The sequence below is a fragment of the Triticum urartu genome, chromosome 1A, assembly GCF_056163025.1.
Source record: "Triticum urartu cultivar PI428250 chromosome 1A, HENAU_Tu73, whole genome shotgun sequence".
Classification (NCBI taxonomy): domain Eukaryota; kingdom Viridiplantae; phylum Streptophyta; class Magnoliopsida; order Poales; family Poaceae; genus Triticum; species Triticum urartu.
In genome coordinates, this window is record NC_141873.1 from 261,424,194 (window position 1) to 261,440,557 (window position 16,364).

The 16,364-nt window shown below is 49.8% G+C and overlaps 1 pseudogene; it reads left to right on the forward strand.

The window, feature by feature from the left end:
• LOC147990781 (uncharacterized) overlaps positions 1-11,635 on the forward strand; it is a 29,391-nt pseudogene extending 17,756 nt beyond the window's left edge.
• Positions 11,636-16,364: the final 4,729 nt, after the last annotated feature.

Below are 16,364 nucleotides of genomic sequence, written 5' to 3' on the forward strand. Positions count from 1 at the left end.
GGACGATGACTGGCAAGCCAGTCGGCTGGGCCGAGCCAGGTGGCTGGGCCAGCACAGGTAAGGCCCAGGTGGGCTCCCTCTCTCTCTTTTTTTGATCTGTTTCTGTTTTTTTCTATTTAACTGCAACTGTTGGGCTTTAATTAAAATACTAAAACGTTTACAAAAATCCTGAAAATAATTGTGGGCTCTGTTTAGAATATTTCCAACAGCAAACATCTATTTCCAGAATTATTTGAGCATTTAAATTATTTTATAGCATTTAAATGCCCAAATTCAAATACTTATGATTTAATTCAATGACCTTCTGTTGACCTAGAAAATTGTGCACCAATTTTGCCAGAGGTTCTAACCCAAGACAAAGAGGGTGAACTTTTTAGAAGGGCATTTCAGGTTCATTCAAAATAATTTTAGTAAACCCTAGTTGTTTCCAGGGGGTGTTGGGGGTTTCTGCCTTCCCCATTTCAAATTTAAGAGAAATTTAAACATGATGCACACTCTAATGCTTGAACTAGCTAGGGTGTGACAACTCACCCCCACTCAAAAGAATCTCGTCCCGAGATTTAGGATCCTCTGGAAAGAAGGTGGGGTACTCGAGTCGAAGACGATCCTCCCTTTCCCAAGTGGCTTCTTTCTCGGAATGGTGTGACCATTAAACCTTGAGAAACATGATATTCTGACGTCGAGTGGTACGCTCGGCTTGATCAAGGATACGAACGGGATATTCCCGATATGAGAGGTTATCTTGTAGATCAAGCGTTTTGTGGTCCACTCCACGGATAGGATCCCCGAAGCAACGCCTGAGTTGTGAAACGTGGAAGACATCGTGAACTCTGGAAAGATGCGGAGGTAGTTCCAATTGGTAGGCAACTTCTCCTCGTTTGGCAAGAATGCGAAAGGGTCCAATGTAACGAGGAGCCAATTTGCCTTTGATACCGAAACGATGGGTTCCCTTTAACGGGGTAACCCGAAGGTAAGCCTTCTCGTCGACTTCATAAGTCATAGGCTTATGTTTACGATCATATTGACTCTTTTGACGAGATTGGGCTGTTTTCAATTTCTCACGAATAACGTGAACCTGCTCTTCTGCTTCCTGAATCATATCCAGGCCAAAGAGTTGTCTTTCCCAGGTTTCTGACTAGTTAAGAGGCGTTCGACATTTTCGTCCATAAAGAACTTTGAAAGGAGCCTTGCCCAAGCTGGCTTGATAACTATTGTTATAAGCAAACTCCGCGAATGGAAGGCCTTTCTCCCAACTCATTCCGAACGAGATGACAGAAGCTCGGATCATACCTTCCAGAATTTGATTGACTCGCTCTACCTGACCACTTGATTGAGGATGGAAGGCGGTACTAAAAGAGAGACGAGTTCCCATAGCATTTTGGAAACTTTCCCAAAATCGAGAGGTGAAGAGACTCCGACGGTCTGAGTTAATTTCCAACGGAACACCATGAAGAGACACTATTCGGGAGATGTATAAATCAGCTAGCTAGCTAGCGGTGATACTCTCACGAACAGGTAGAAAATGGGCTACTTTGGAAAGTCGGTCGATCACGACGAAGATGGCATTATTCCCTCTCTTGGTCCTGGGAAACCCAGTGATGAAATCCATACTGATTTTATCCCATTTCCACTCGGGAATAGCCAAAGGTTGAAGGGTGCCAGCAGGCCATTGATGCTCTGCTTTAACACGACGACAAATGTCGCAATTAGCAATGTATTAAGCGATTTCTCTCTTCATCCTAGTCCACCAAAACCTCTGGCGTAGGTCTTGATACATTTTAGTACTACCGGGATGAATGGTGAGAGGGGATTCATGAGCTTCCTTAAGGATCAACTGGTGTAGATGTTGTTTCTTGGGAACCACCAAACGGGTCTCGAAGAAGACAGCACCTCGCTCATCCATGGAGAAACATTTAGCAACTCCGCTAGCGATGTTTTCCTTAATTCGGGATATGCCCTTATCATACCACTGGGCGGTTATGATTTGATCCATAAGGTTAGGTTTCGCTACCAGGGTGGATAGAAAACCTCGAGGAACAATGTGAAGATTAACCTTACGAAATTCCTCATGGAGATGTGGTTGACTTTGTTGTAACATCAGGTTGTCACAATAGGACTTACGGCTTAGCGCATCAGCCATGACATTGGCTTTGCCCGGGGTGTAAGTTATTCCTAAGTCGTAATCCGAGATCAACCCAACCCAACGTCTTTGCCTGAGATTCAAATCTGGTTGGGTGAAGATATATTTCAAACTTTGGTGATCGGTGAAGATCTCGCAACGATTACCGAGAAGGTAATGTCGCCAAGTTTTAAGTGCATGGACTACAGCTGCAAGCTCTAGATCATGTGTGGGATAATTTTCATCATGTGGGTGTAATTGCCATGAAGCATAGGCAATTACCTGACGATCTTGCATGAGTATGCAACCTAGTCCTTGTCGCGAGGCGTCGCAATAGATAATAAAGTCCTTGGAGAAATCTGGTGGTACCAGTATGGGAGCAGATGTCAGGCGTCTTTTCAGTTCCTGAAAACTGAACTCGCACTGTGGAGTCCACTCGAACTTTTTATCTTTCTTGAGGAGTTCAGTTAGAGGTTTAGCAACCTTGGAGAAATTCTCAACGAAGCGGCGACAATAGCTCCCTAAGCCAAGGAAGCTCCGAACTTGCTTAACCGTCTCAGGTGGAGTCCAATCAAGGACGGCTTGAACTCGCTCGGGATTGACAGCAATACCCTTACCAGAGATTACATGGCCTAGATAGGTCACTTCTGGCAACCAAAATTCACACTTGGAGAATTTGGCATAAAGGCGATGCTCTCGGAGTTTCATCAATACCAGCCTTAGATGTTCGGCATGTTCCTCTTCGTTCTTGGAGTAGATGAGTATGTCATCGAGGTATACTACGACGAATTTATCCAAGTACTCCATGAAAACCGAGTTCATTAACCGGGAGAAGGTGGCTGGGGCATTGGTTAAACTGTAGGACATAGCGGTGTACTCGTATTGGCCATAACGAGTAACAAAGGCCGTTTTGGGAATGTCCCCGTTTCTGATTTTGATTTGATGGTAGCCCAACCTCAAATCCATCTTGGAGAAGACTGAGGATCCAACGAGCTGATCATACAGATCGTTGATCCTAGGAAGCGGGTATTTGTTCTTGATGGTGACCAAATTGACAGGTCGATAATCCACAACCATTCGATCCGTTCCATCCTTCTTCTTGACGAAGAGGACGGGGCAAGCCCAAGGAGAGGAACTAGGATGGATGAAACCCTTTTTCAAGGACTCATCGAGTTGGTTCTTAAGCTCGGCTAGTTCTAAGGGTGCCATCTTGTAGGGTCTTCTAGAAATTGGAACGGTTCCTGGAACAAGGTCTATCACAAACTCAACATCCCTGTCAGGTGGAACACCTGGCAGTTCTTCTGGAAAGACATCCGGAAAGTCTCGGACTACCGGAACAGCCTCAAGGTCTGGAAGGGGGTTGGCATTTAAGGAGTAAAGCTGGCACTTGGCCACTCGAGTTAAGACATTGACTGTCTTGCCCGATGGGTGAGTAAGTTGAACGGTTCTAGTGGCACAATCAATCTTAGCATAATGAGCTGACATCCAGTCCATACCCAAGATGATGTTTATGTCCGAGGACTTGAGAGCTATTAAGGATGCAAGGAAGACAAGTATATCGACAAGAATTTCGTTCCCATGGCTTACTCTAGAAGTTTGCCATTTGGAACCCGGAGTTTGAATTACCATGGAAGTGGGCATGTCACAGAATGTCATGTTATGCAATCGAGCATAGTTCTCGGATATGAATGAATGAGATGCTCTAGTATCGAAAAGAACAGATGCCGGATGGCAGTTAACAAGGAGCGTACCAAGGACGACGTTAGGATCCTCATGAGCCTCCTCAGCTGAAACATAGTTGACATGGCCACGGGCAGTGGTGACCGGCTTGGCGTAGAATGTCTTTCCCGCGGGCTTACCACGGCCAACAGACTTTCCATTTTGGATGGGGTTGTTGTTCTGGGGACACACTCGGCTATAGTGACCCGGCTCTCCACACTTAAAGCATGTCACCACATTGGGGCGTGGAGCAGCATTAGCAGCGGGGCCACCATAGGGCTTGGGCGGTGCAAATTGCTGGTTGGGACGAGGCGCCTCAAAGGATGGCCTCGGGATGAACCTGGGTGGCAGTGCCGTGCTTGGGATCCACACCCGGCGCTTCTGAGCTCCAGAGCCGGATGAAGAGCCAAAATCACGGGAGTGCTTGCATGAAGCGTCATAATCAGTCTGGCCTGTCTCAGCACTGATGGCTTTATTGACCAACTTCTGAAAGAATGTGCACTCGTGCAGACGGAGATCGCGGCGAAGCTCAGGGCTAAGTCCCTTGCGGAACCTTGCCTGCTTCTTAGCGTCAGTAGATACCTCTTCAGGGGCATAACGTGCCAGATTCCCAAATTCACGACTATAAGCATCCACAGTCAGTCTTCCTTGGGTGAAGTTGCAGAACTCCTCCCTCTTGCGATCCATGAGACCTTCCGGAATGTGATGCTCACGGAAAGCCTCACTGAATTCAGCCCAAGTAGTAATTTGGCCGACCGGGCGCATAGCTTCAAAATTCTCCCACCAGAGGCTAGCAGGGCCTTCGAGGTGATAGGCAGCATAAGTAACCTTGTCGGCTTCGGCTACGTTGGCAGAACGTAGCTTGTGAGTGATGCTACGAAGCCAGTCATCCGCGTCGAGTGGTTCGACGGAATGGTTAAACTTTGGTGGGTACAGCTTGATGAAGTCATTGACTGACACCAAGTCATTTCGCGGATGACGTGCAGTGTTCTGTTCAATCCGCTCTAGCAGGCGGTTAGTCTCACACTTGTTTCTTTCCGCCTCCAGCATCACTTCGGCTAGAGAAGGCGGGTGAGGTAGATTTTCACCCCTAGCTGCACTGGCTTCCCCCTGCTCCAAGGCAGCAGGGTTGCTGCGGGTGTTGACCATCCTGTCATTTCGAGGTGGACGACGACTAGCAAGCCAGTCGGCTGGGCCGAGCCAGGTGGCTGGGCCAGCACAGGTAAGGCCCAGGTGGGCTCCCTCTCTCTCTTTTTTTGATCTGTTTCTGTTTTTTTCTATTTAACTACAACTGTTGGGCTTTAATTAAAATACTAAAACGTTTACAAAAATCCTGAAAATAATTGTGGGCTCTGTTTAGAATATTTCCAACAGCAAACATTTATTTCCAGAATTATTTGAGCATTTAAATTATTTTATAGCATTTAAATGCCCAAATTCAAATACTTATGATTTAATTCAATGACCTTCTGTTGACCTAGAAAATTGTGCACCAATTTTGCCAGAGGTTCTAACCCAAGACAAAGATGGTGAACTTTTTAGAAGGGCATTTCAGGTTCATTGAAAATAATTTTAGTAAACCCTAGTTGTTTCCAGGGGGTGTAGGGGGTTTCTGCCTTCCCCATTTCAAATTTAAGAGAAATTTAAACATGATGCACACTCTAATGCTTGAACTAGCTAGGGTGTGGCAGAACAGAAAGTATAGAGAGGGTACAGAAGGTTGTGCTTCTAGTTTCATCCATCTCATGCTCGTCAAAAGGAATCCACTAACAAGGTTGATCAAGTCTTGTTAACAAACTCATTCCGATTAACATGAAACCGGAGAAATTTTGAATAACACTAGGTTACCTCAATGGGGATATGCACATCCCCAATAATAAGTATATCATATTTCTTCTTGACAGTAGGAAGAGGAAATTCAAAACCTCCAAATATAATCGATGGAATTTTTACGATAGAATTGATACTATGAACTTGAGGTTGTTTCCCCGAAAAGTGTACCGTATGCTCATTACCATTAACATGAAAAGTGGCATTGCCTTTGTTGCAATCAATAACAGCCCCTGCAGTATTAAGAAAAGGTCTTCCAAGAATAATAGACGTACTATCGTCCTCGGGAATATCAAGAATAACAAAGTCCGTTAAAATAGTAACATTTGCAACTACAACAGGCACATCCTCACAAATACCGACAGGATAGTAGTTGATTTATCAGCCATTTGCAAAGATATTTCAGTAGGTGTCAACTTATTCAAGCCAAGTCTACGATATAAACAGAGAGGCATAACACTAACACCGGCTCCAAGATCACATAAAGTAGTTTTAACATAGTTTCTTTTAATGGAGCATGGTATAGTAGGTTGGATCTCCAAGTTTCTTTGGTATTCCACCCTTAAAAGTATAATTAGCAAGCATGGTGGAAATTTCAGCTTCTGTTATCTTTCTTTTATTTGTAATAATATCTTTCATGTACTTAGCATAAGGATTCATTTTGAGCATATCAGTCAATCACATAGGCAAAAAGATAGGTCTAATCATTTCAGCAAAGCGCTCAAAATCCTCATCATCCTTTTTCTTGGATGGTTTGGGAGGAAAAGGCTTGGGTTTTTGAACCTAAGGCTCTCTTTCTTTACCATGTTTCCTAGCAACAAAGTCTTTCTTATCATAACGTTGATTCTTTGATTGTGGGTTATCAAGATCAACAGCAGGTTTTCTACATCATTATCACTGGTAGGTTGAGCATGATTATGAACATTATCAGTAACATTTTCATTAGGTTCATTTTCATTGCCAGATTGTATTTCAGCATCAGACATAGAGATATCATTTGGATTATCAGGTGGTTCAGCAATAGGTTCACTAGAAGTTTGCACAGTTCTATCATTTTTCTTTTTCTTCTTTTTAGAAGAACTAGGTGCATCAATATTATTTCTCTGAGAATCTTGCTCAATTCTCTTAGGGTCATTCTACCAGTTCTAGTAGCCACTTTAACAGCATGATCATTTTTCTTACTATTCATCTCATTGAGCAATTCTTTTTGAGCTTTAAGTACTTGTTCTACTTGAGTGGTAACCATAGAAGCATGTTTGCTAACAAGTTTAAGTTCACCTCTAATATTAGCCATATAATCACCCAAGTATTTAATCATATCAGCATCTTGTTTTAATTGTCTACCAAAATAAGCATTGAAGTCTTCTTGCTTAAACATAAAATTATCAAACTCATCCAATCATTGACTAGCAATTTTAGTAGGAGGGATTTCAGCTTTATCATATCTATAGAGAGAATTTACCTTTACTACCTGTGTCGGGTTACCGAGGTCTGGAGGTTCTTCAATAAATAAAGGATTAAGATCATATGTTTCTTCAATAGGCGGCAAATTAAGACCATGTATTTCTTCAATAGGAGGTAAATTCTTAACATCTTCAGCTTTAATACCCTTTTCTTTCATAGATTTCTTTGCCTCTTGCATATCTTCGGGACTGAGAAATAGAACACCTCTCTTCTTCGGAGTTGGTTTAGGAATAGGATCATCAATAGGAGCAGGAGCTGGCTCAGGAGGTGCCCAATTATTTTCATTTGTCAACATATTATTCAATAAGATTTCAGCTTCATCTGTTGTTCTTTCCCCGAAAAGAGAACCAGCACAACTATCCAGGTAATCTCTGGAAGCATCGGTTAGTCCATTAGAAAAGATATCAAGTATTTCATTTTTCTTAAGAGGATGAGCATGCAAAGCATTAAGTAACTTGAGAAGCCTCCCCCAAGCTTGTGGGAGACTCTCTTCTTTAATTTGCACTAAGTTGTATATTTCCTTTAAAGCAGCTTGTTTCTTTGGAGTAGGGAAATATTTAGCAGAGAAGTAGTAAATCATATCCCGGGGACTACACACACAACCAGGATCAAGAGAATTAAACCATATCTTAGCATCACCCTTTAATGAGAACAGAAATATTTTAAGGATATAAAAGTAGCAAGATCTCTCATCATTAGTGAACAGGGTGGCTATATCACTTAATTTAGTAAGATGTGCCACAACAGTATCAGATTCATAGCCATGAAAAGCATCAGATTCAACCGAAGTAATTATATCAGGATCACCAGAGAATTCATAATCCTTATCAGCAACACAGATAGGTGAAGTAGAAAAAGCAGGGTCAGGTCTCATCCTAGCATTTAGAGATTGCTTATTCCATTTAGCTAATAATATTTTGAGTTCATATCTATCTCTGCAAGCTAAAATAGCTAAAGAAGCTTCTTGATCAAATAAATAACCCTCAGGAATAACAAGTGATTCTTCATCATCACTTTCATCTTCATAATCAGATTCAATAGGTTCAATCTCTCTAGCCCTAGCAAGTCGTTCCTCAAGAAAATCACTAAGTGGCATAGTAGTATCAGGCATAGAGGTAGTTTCATCGTAAGTATCATGTATAGCAGAAGTAGCATCATCAATAAAACACGACATATCAGAACGAATAGCAGAAGCAGGTGTAGGTGTCGCAAGCTTACTCAAAACAGAAGGTGAATCAAGTGAAGAGCTAGATGGCAGTTCCTTACCTCCCCTCGTAGTTGAGGGATAAATTGTTGTCTTAGCGTCTTTCAAATTCTTCATAGTGTCCAGCAGATATAAATCCCAAGTGACTCAAAGAACAGAGCTATGCTCCCTGGCAACGGCGCTAGAAATTAGTCTTGATAACCCACAAGTATAGGGGATCGCAACAGCTTTCGAGGGTAGAGTATTCAACCCAAATTTATTGATTCGACACAAGGGGAACCAAAGAATATTCTCAAGTATTAGCAGCTGAGTTGTCAATTCAACCACACCTGGAAACTTAGTATCTGCAGCAAAGTGTTTAGTAGCAAAGTAATATGATAGTGATGGTAACGGTAACAAAAGAGTAATGAAAGCAAAGTAATGTTTTTGGTGTTTTGTAGTGATTGTAACAATAGCAACAGGAAAGTAAATAAGCGTAAACCAGTATATGGAAAGCTCGTAGGCATCGGATCAATAATGGATAATTATGCCGGATGTGGTTCATCATGTAACAGTCATAACATAGGGTGACACAGAACTAGCTCCAATTCATCAATGTAATGTAGGAATGTATTCCGAATATAGTCGTACGTGCTTAAGGAAAAGAACTTGCATGACATCTTTTGTCCTACCCTCCCGTGGCAGCGGGGTCCTAATGGAAACTAAGGGATATTAAGACCTCCTTTTAATAAAGAAACGGGAAAAAGCATTAGCACATAGTGAATACATGAACTCCTCAAACTACGGTCATCACCGGTAAGTATCCCGATTATTGTCACTTCGGGGTTAACGGATCATAACACATAATAGGTGATTGTAGACTTGCAAGATAGGATCTAGAACTCTCATATATTGATGAAAACATAATAGCTTCAGATCTGAAATCATGGCACTCGAGCCCTAGTGACAAGCATTAAGCATAGCAAAGTCATAGCAACATCAATCTCAGAACATAGTGGATACTAGGGATCAAAACCTAACAAAACTAACTCGATTACATGGTGAATCTCATCCAACCCATCACCGTCCAGCAAGCCTACGATGGAATTACTCACGCACGGCAGTGAGCATCATGAAATTGGTGATGGAGGATGGTTGATGATGATGACGACGACGAATCCCCCTCTCCGGAGCCCCGAACGGACTCCAGATCAGCCCTCCCGAGAGGTTTTAGGGCTTGGCGGTGGCTCCGTATCGTAAAACGCGATGATTTCTTCTCTCTGATTTTTTTCTCCCCGAAAGCAGTTATATAGAGTTGGCGTTGGAGTCGGGGGGTCTCCAGGGGGCACGCCCTATGGGGGGGCGCCCCCCACCCTCGTGAGAAGGGTGTGGGCCCCCTGGTCTTCACCTTTGGCGAGGATTTTTTATTATTTATTGTAAGATATCCCATGGAGTTTCAGGTCATTCCGAGAACTTTTGCTTTCTGCACATAAAACAACATCATGGCAATTCTGTGGAAAACAGCGTCAGTCCGGGTTAGTTCCATTCAAATCATACAAGTTAGAGTCCAAAACAAGGGCAAAAATGTTTGGAAAAGTAGATACGTTAGAGACATATCACTCTACGAGCTGAGCATCGAGGCGGCCAATGGCGACGAGAAAGTCATGGCGAACTGGTTCCCCATGGCTCTCAAGGATGGTGCCCGCTCCTGGCTCCTGAACCTGCCTCCAGGCTCGATCTCCTCCTGGAACGAGATGCGCGACCGTTTCGTTGCCAACTTCCAGGGCACTCGCGACCGCCCACCGGCTGCGGGTGACCTACGCTGCGTCAAGCAACAACCAGGAGAGACCCTCCAGAAGTACATCCAGCGCTTCAACAACGTTCGCCTCAAGATCCCCAAGGTGACGGACGAGGCCATCATCTCCGCATTCTCCGATGGCGTCCGCAATGTCAAGATGATGGAGGAGCTCGCCATCCACGAGGAGCCGTGCACGTCTCTGCAGTTGTTCAACCTGGCGACCAAGTGCGCAAGAGTTGAGGAGGGGCGCCTCTCCGTCCTCGAGATGCTCGCTGCGGACCCGGAGGAGAAGAAAGCCAAGGCCAAAGACGTGAAGCGCAAGGGAGCAGCCGTGCTCGCGGCGGAGCCGGACACAAAGCGTGGCAGGGACCAGCCCGAGTCATCGAAGAGCAGCCGACCGTTCTGCGCCTTCCATAACCTGCATAGCCACAACACCAACGACTGTCAAGAGATCAGAGCCATTCAAGAAGGACGCTTCGGTCGACGCCCCGAGCGCAATGACCGGGGCTACGGCCGAGGAGGAGGACATGGTGGCGGAAGCTGGGATGACTGTGGCCCGCGCCAGGAGTGGCAAGACCGGCCTCATGAGGACCGCTGGCAGGATCAGTCTCGCAAGGGTGCCTGGAGGGATCAGCCTCGTGAGGATCGTCCTCAGGGCAACGCCGGTCTCCCTCTACTGCCGCCGCCACCAAGAAGGAATGACGACCACCATCAGGACGAGGGGGCTGGGGGCTTCCAGGAGTCGTGCGCCATCGCCTGCATCTTGGGCGGAGCTCAAGCCCCAGCCTCACAGCATATCTTCAAACAGTTCACTCGTGAAGTGAATGCAGTCCTCCCCAAGCTCGAGGCCACGCGCCCGCTCAGATGGTCCAAGTGCGCCATCAGGTTCAGCTCGGCAGATCAGCTCAAGTGCGCGGCTACCACCGGCGTCCTCCCGATGCTCTGTTCACCAGTCATTAGCAACGTGCAAGTTACCAAGACTCTCATTGATGGCAGCGCAGGGCTCAACGTCTGGTCCGTCGACATGTTCGACAACCTCCAAGTGCCATATGATCAGCTTCAGCCCACCAAGCCTTTCTCAGGAGTGACCAACGGCTCCACCACCCCGATCGGGCAGGTCCACCTCCCCGTCACCTTCGGACAGCGCGACAACTACCGCACCGAGCTGATCAACTTAGACGTCGCCCACATCTGTCTGCCATACAATGCCATCCTCGGGTATCCGGCCCTGGCCAAGTTCATGGCCGTGACGCACCACGGCTACAACGTCCTCAAGATGCCAGGAAGCGGCGGGATCATCACAGTCCCCTGCGAAGAAAGAGATGCAGTGTGCTCCCTCGAGCGCGCCTTTCAAGCAGCGTCAATCAAAGACCCCGGGAACAATGCAGCTCGGTACCCTCCTGAGGTCAACCCCAAAAAGAAGAAGCAGCTACTCCGTGCCAAATCTCAGGAGGGCAGCGCCACAAGTGGCACCTTGTCAGGATCAGCGCCCGCACCTGGGGCGCCTCCCTCTGTCGCATAGGAAGGCGTGCCTGGTGCCCTCCTCGGGCAGGGCTCAGGGGCTCTCTTCTGGAGGGCCTCAGACCTTGCCAACGTCACGAGGGAGGCGCTCGGGCACCACTTGGAGGCGTGTTTCGCGGCACGTCTCCCTCAGGAGGACACTGGGCAAGGACCGTCCGGCACTCAGGAGTTCAACACCAAGGTATCTCAGGAGCTTTAGGAAGCAAGAGCAATACGCGGCGACCGCCGCCCATCTGGCGTTCCTCCCCACCCAGGCGAGGGTGGTGAGCCGTGTGTCTACATCGACATACCAAGGCTCAACCGAGCCGCATCTCAGTAGCGCTTCTGGCCTTCGCGTGTTGGGCGCTGCGAAGGTCCACCTCACAACTACGTTTGTATGCTGTTCGGCCTGCCGAGCGTGGTTGCTGCCTTCCAGCGCAACCTGCGGCGTGCCCTGGCAACTCAGGAGGCCAGTCACCATGCCGTCCCGGTGAAGATGGAGACGTTCCTCAAGGAACCGCCTAGACCCCCAGAGCCTCTCGAGGCTCAGGGCCATGGTGGCTCATGAGGTGCAACCCCTTCACCGCGTACCTTCAGTTGCCTCAACACCCCTTCATCAACGAAATGAGGTGACATTTTCCAAGTTTATTTAGCTGGGAGCGCCCTCAGGGCTGCATCATTCCCAGGTCGCGTGGGTCCATCCCTGTGGCATGTACCCCTTTTTATGTCTTTAGCTTACCATGCTGGGGGCGCCCTTCGGGCTGCATCATCCCCAAGCCGCTCGGGCCGAACCCAGTGGTGCGTATCATTCATGCATTTACCTGAGCTAGTTTGCTTTCCATGCTTATTCTACCTATGACCATCACGTGCTTGATTGTCGCCCACCGCGGGAGCCGCGCGCCGGTCGTCTTTCTTCAGGACCCTTCGCGTGAGAGGGTTAGGCACAGCATTTGTGCTCGGGTCCGTCCCTGCAGCGTCGATAAATCCAACGGCTGAGCTCTGTCTAGCGGGCCAGCCCCATTCATGTCACCTCCTGGGGCTATTGGTGCTTGGCTTTCTCACGTGATAACCTTAGGAGATTCATTCGGCGCAGGTTGTCTGACCACCTCACAGGACCAACACAGCGAACAAGAATCAAGACCAGGCGCAACCCACCTTGAGGTAGGGCCTCGTGAGTCCCGCGCTGGCTCACGAGTGCCCAGACACACCTCGTCTAGCCCTATCGTGCAAGCCACGTGTCAGGGCGGGGCTGTACACGCCCCAGGGGCTCTCCGCAGTAGGGAGTCCCCTCCCACGTACCAGTGGAAGCACCATGCTCCGCGCTGGCAGTCGACACTGCCAAGGAGCGGCTATGCACATGCAAGTGTGGAAGTGCCATGGTCCGTCCTGGTGATAAACAACTGAGGGCAGCCTCATGGCCGTATCAACCTCAGGGAGCCTCCGGGCTCGGTGTCTGGCCTCAACGCAATGCCTCCCCTCGGGAGAGCCGTGCGAAGGGGCTGGGCACGGGGGCTGCGCTCGGGTCACACCCAAGCGTACGCCACCCCGCCAGGTCCCTCGGACCTGGTCGTCGTGCACCACTCCCGAGCCTCGGCGAGGGCGAAGGTATGAAGGGTGTTTGCACGTCAAGGGGGACTCCTGAGCATCATGACTCAGGATCCTAACTGGTCACGTAGCCCCTCACTCCTTGGGTCCGTCCTGGTCTCCGGTCGGTCCAACGGTGGTTGAGGTATGTGTGGGGTCGGGCCCTGCCGACGTAGAACACTAATACTATCCTCGTGTCTCCTTCCTATAAGTTGTTTGCGCGTCAAGGGGGACTCCTGAGCATCGCGACTCAGGAGCCTAACTGGTCACGTAGCCCCTCACTCCTTGGTTCCATCCTGGTCTCCGGTCGGCCCAATGGCGGTTGAGGTATGCATGGGGCCAGGCTCTACCGACGTAGAACATAAAGCAAATAGGAAGAAAATCGCAAAATCTCAAAGCAAATATTACAAGACATATTGTTCTCCGAATATCAAACACAAGTTTAAACGCCTCCACGAGGCACGCTACATGATGTGGTAGTTTCAATAGGAAAGGAGCCGCAAGCCAGTCATCCCTCGATACCGTCGGCACCTGCAAGAGGTGCCCCCTCCTGGGTGGCGTCGTCTTCACCTGCACCACTGGTCGAAGGCGCGGGGGTGAAGGCGTCGAACTTCTCCAGTAGGGCTTCCACCTGACCTTTCACGGCTGCGGGGGCGGCTGAGCAGTGTTCATCAGCCACGGGCTCCGGCATCTCGTCAAGGCGGGCGGCAGGATCACGAAGATAGAGGTGGCTGAAGACGCGCATCAGCGCGGCTGAAGAAATGACGCGAGCCTCTGCCTCTGCCATGGGGCCGATGCCACGCACGTCACCTCACCAGGCCCTCAGTGCCTTCATCTCCTCGTGGAGGGACCAGCGGTGGACCGGCAACCGTAATGGCAAACTGTGTCTCTCCTTGTGCTGGCTTCCAGGAATCTCCTGAAGGTGATGGCAGGCGGGACCACGAGCTCCCTCTTCTCCTATGAAATCCGCTTGCGCGTTAAAAGGGGGGCTCCTGAGCATCGCGACTTAGGAGCTCTTACTGGCTCTCTAGCCCTCACCCCCTGGCCTTGACCATGGCGCGCGACCTGGCATACTAGCGGCGGCTGAGCTCGCTCGAGGACCGGGACCTGAGGACACAGAGCACGATGGAGAGCGTGGAGAAGGGGGGAGGCTCACATGGGCCTGGCTTAGCTATGCTTCGGGCACCTATGCACGAATCTGGCGCATCATGAGGAATCAACTCTGGACTGTCAAGATAAGTCCCGAGCCCGGGTTGGCTAAACCGCTAAGGAGTGAGAACCATACTAACTGCAGCCCTGCTGCAGCAATGTCACCCCCCTTCCATACCTCTCGACAGCTGCTTGAGCGCTAAAGGGGACCTCCTGAGCATCGTGCCTCAGGAACTCTTACTGGACCTCGGGCAGCTCACCTCCTAGCCTTGACCACGGCACGCGACCTAGCATACCAGCGACGGCTGCAACCTGCCTGGGGACCGGGACCTGTCAGCATAGAGCGCCAAGTCGTTGCAAGGCCAGAAAGGGAGACCGAGCTAAAGTAGGACTCGCGCTCGCGCAAGTTCATAATAAGGACAATATTGACAAGAGGCATTACAAAACCTTTACACACCCCCACGGGGCATTTCTTGATTCCTCGCAGGGAACAAAAGGCAAGAACTTAGGGAATCCTAACTACACGTGCCCCTGTGGATGTCGCCATCATCAACAGTGGGCCACCAGAGGCCGACGCCAACCTCATCCAGATCAACGGCGGCGGCCTGACGCTGCAACCCTGCTCCGGGCTCGGCGGGAGCTTGGGGGAACGTAGTTGTGATCGCTCGTCTCCGGGGTCTCATAGAGCTCGGGAGAATCGCTGGACTCCCAAGTGTTGCCACTGCTTCCCGAGGAGCCGCTGGCGACGCGGGCAGCAGACCCTGCCCCAGCTGTGGCGCCAGCCTGATGACCCCACCTAGGGCAACACTCTAGACAGTGGCCTTCTGCGTCGAAGACCTTGAAGAATAGCGTGGAGGCACCATCATACGCGAAGTGGATCGTGAGGGCGCCCTCCGCATGACACACTCACGCAACCTCACCCCAGCCTCGGGTCATGAAGATCTTCCCCGAGGAGACGGCCTCAACCTCTGCTCCAATCGCCAGTGTGTCGCAGTCGGCGTGCTGTAGCCAAAGCTCGAGGGGCCCCCTCGGCGGCATCTCGGCTGAGAAGAAGGATGGGAAGCGGATCCAAGTGCTCGGGGGCATCGCCACCCACAGCACGAGCTCGCGCGAGGAGTCCGTGGCGTGGACTCCAGGGGTGGCGACGCGCACCACCGCGGCACGGCGACCATGGCCACGGCGCGCGCGTCGACGCTCGTCGTCTCCCCCTCCCGAGCCCCCGGCTTGGGCGTACAGGGGTAACGGATACCGGGAGGAGGCCTCTTGCACCAAGGCCTCGTCACCACCTGCATCGTCGCCTCGTCGCAGCAGTGGGCCGGCCTCTTCTTCGTCGGGAGCGGTACCAGCCCGTCGAGGGGAGTATTTCCTTTATTCGCCGCGGAAAACCTTCGGATGGGCGCCATTGGTGTCGGCAATGGCGCGAGGAGGGAGAAGCAAGAGGAATGGGAAGAGATGGGCAACGGGGGCTCCGCCCCCCTCCCATTTATACCAGGGGAAGGCCAACCAGCGCCCCCACGATCACAGGTAATGATGCTTTTTCCTTGCATGTCGCAGGGACTTGTCAAGTCAGGCAGTTGCCAAGGCAGCGTGGGGAAGCGGAGACGCCCACGTCCAACCAACCGCCATGCATCGACCAAGGCCGCAAGCTATTGGGGCCCGCAGTGCTCCGGACTTGACCTTTGGCTTTGCCTCGAAGCCAAGACCGAGCGCGCCTTGGGTCCGGGGGCTACTGTCGGCGTTTTGGGAAGGGGGTCCCCAGACTTGCCTTCCTGCGGCCCACGGTGTGGCTCTGTGAGCGGGCTCGAATGGCCCATCTTCACCAACAAGCCCTCAAGACCCTTGCGAGGGACCGAGCCTCATGAGGTAGAGAGTTCAAGGCAAGGCAAACCTCGCGAGGTTTCAATGACGTGAGCCATGACGATCAAGATCAGGCGGGCGCCAGCGCACATAGTGTCCTTGTTTCCTCTTTGGTGCTAAGGAAGCAAGCGTAGGCGTGGAGTATCGAGGCATCAAGCAAA